The sequence below is a fragment of the Carex rostrata genome, chromosome 10 (genome assembly GCF_964058835.1).
Source record: "Carex rostrata chromosome 10, lpCarRost1.2, whole genome shotgun sequence".
NCBI classification, from domain to species: Eukaryota; Viridiplantae; Streptophyta; class Magnoliopsida; order Poales; family Cyperaceae; genus Carex; species Carex rostrata.
In genome coordinates this window covers 1,192,501-1,195,000 of record NC_135927.1, presented here as the reverse complement: position 1 = coordinate 1,195,000, position 2,500 = coordinate 1,192,501, and positions in this window count along the sequence as shown.

Genomic DNA, 2,500 nt, shown 5'->3' with positions numbered 1-2,500 from the left:
AAATTCCCACTTTTTTCGGATTGGATGGTTCACACCCGGTGTGGACCATTTCTCAAACTTTCGGATTGTACGCGATCCAAATTATGGATATTGGAATACTTTTTTGATATTTTGAAAAAGTTCAAATTTATTAAAAATATAAAATATGAAATCTGCAGTTTGGAAAAAAAATTGGAAGTTTGAAACCTGAAGTTCAACAAAAAAAACGGCGCAAAAATCAGCAAAGCGGGGGCAACTAAGCGGATGCGGCCAGCCGTCAGTGAAAAATGGCCCCAAAACTGAGCGCATGCGGCCAAGCGTCGGTGCAAAATGGCCCGAAAACAGTCCCGTCGGTGCCCCCGTCGGGCTAAAATGACCCGAAAACAGTTCAGCTGGGGAAAATTAAGCGGATCCGGCCAAGAGTCGGTGGAAATTGGCCCGAAAACAGCCCAGCGGCAAGCGGAAGCGGCTAATGTTGGGGAAAAGTGACCCGAAAACAGTTAAGCGGGGGAAAACTAAGCGGATGCGGCCACGCGTTGGGGAAAACACAGCGGATCCGGCCCAGAGTCGGTGGAAATTGGCCCGAAAACAGTCCAGCGGCAAGCGGAAGCGGCTAACGTTGGGAAAAAGTGACCCGAAAACAGTTCAGCGGGGGAAAACTAAGCGGATGCGGCCACGCGTTGGGGAAAACTAAGCGGATACGGCCAAGTGTTGGGGAAAAATGGCCCGAAAACAGCCCAGCGGCAAGCGGAAGCGGCTAACGTTGGGGAAAAGTGACCCGAAAACAGTTAAGCGGGGGAAAACTAAGCGGATGCGGCCACGCGTTGGGGAAAACTAAGCGGATGCGGCCAAGTGTCGGTGGAAATTGGCCCGAAAACAGCCCAGCGGCAAGCGGAAGCGGCTAACGTTGGGCAAAAGTGACCCGAAAACAGTTCAGCGGGGGAAAACTAAGCGGATGCGGCCACGCGTTGGGGAAAACTAAGCGGATACGGCCAAGAGTCGGTGGAAATTGGCCCGAAAACAGTCCAGCGGCAAGCGGAAGCGGCTAACGTTGGACAAAACTGACCCGAAAACAGTTCAGCGGGGGAAAACTAAGCGGATGCGGCCACGCGTTGGGGAAAACTAAGCGGATACGGCCAAGAGTCGGTGGAAATTGGCCGGAAAACAGTCCAGCGGCAAGCGGTAGCGGCTAACGTTGGGCAAAACTGACCCGAAAACAGTTCAGCGGGGGAAAACTAAGCGGATGCGGCCACGCGTTGGGGAAAACTAAGCGGATACGGCCAAGTGTTGGGGAAAAATGGCCCGAAAACAGCCCAGCGGCAAGCGGAAGCGGCTAACGTTGGGCAAAAGTGACCCGAAAACAGTCCAGCGGGGGAAAACTAAGCGGATGCGGCCAAGCGTTGGGGAAAACTAAGCGGATACGGCCAAGCGTCGGTGAAAAAGGCCCGAAAACAGTCCAGCGGCACGCCGAAGCGGCTAACGTTGGGCAAAAATGGCCAAAAGCGGTGGAGCAGGGCGGTCTGAATCTATGCATCCACATAAAATGGGGGGTAAACCTGGGGGATTTCCAGGGGGTGGTAACCCTGGGCGTGGCTGGAGACCCAAAATGCATATTCCCCTATAGGGGGGAAGGATTTTTGGAAGAGGCAGCCCCTCATGTACATGCCAAGCGGGGTGTACATGGCCCCTGTGGGTGCCTCCGTCGGTGTAAAATGGCCCGAAAAACAAGATTATTTTACCCGAAAACACGATTATGTTACCGAAAAAACACGGTTGAGCGGGGGCAGTAAGCACGGTTGAGCGGGGGCAAAAAACACGGTTGAGCGGGGCAAAAAACACGGTGCAGCGGGGACAAAAGACACGATTTTGTTACCGAAAAACACGGCCCGTCGGGGGCAAGGAACACGAATATGTTACCGAAAAACACGGACCACGCGGGTTGAAATCCCCAGCGGTAGAGCCGGTGAAACACGGTGGGGCAGGGCGTCTAAGCGTGGAGGCGCCCGTAAGACCGATGCGGGTTGAAATCCCCAGCCGTAAAGCCGGCGAAAAGCGGTCGGGCAGGGTGACTCCGCGTGGAGTTTCGCCCGTAAGGCCGATGCAGGTAGCCGTGCGGGTTGAAATCCCCAGCCGTAAAGCCGGTGAAACACGGTTCATTGGGGCGCCTAAGCGTGGAGGCGCCCCGCAGTGACCGAGCGGGTTGAAATCCCCAGCCGTAAAGCCGGCGAAACACGGTTCATTGGGGCGCCTAAGCGTGGAGGCACCCCGCAGAGACCGAGCGGGTTGAAATCCCCAGCCGTAAAGCCGGCGAAACACGGTTCATTGGGGCGCCTAAGCGTGGAGGCGCCCGCAGAGACCGAGCGGGTTGAAATCCCCAGCCGTAAAGCCGGCGAAACAAGTTCGGGCAGGGCGACTCCGCGTGGAGTTTCGCCCGTAAGACCGATGCGGGTAGCCGCGCGGGTTGAAATCCCCAGCCGTAAAGCCGGCGAAACACGGTTCATTGGGGCGCCTAAGCCTGGAG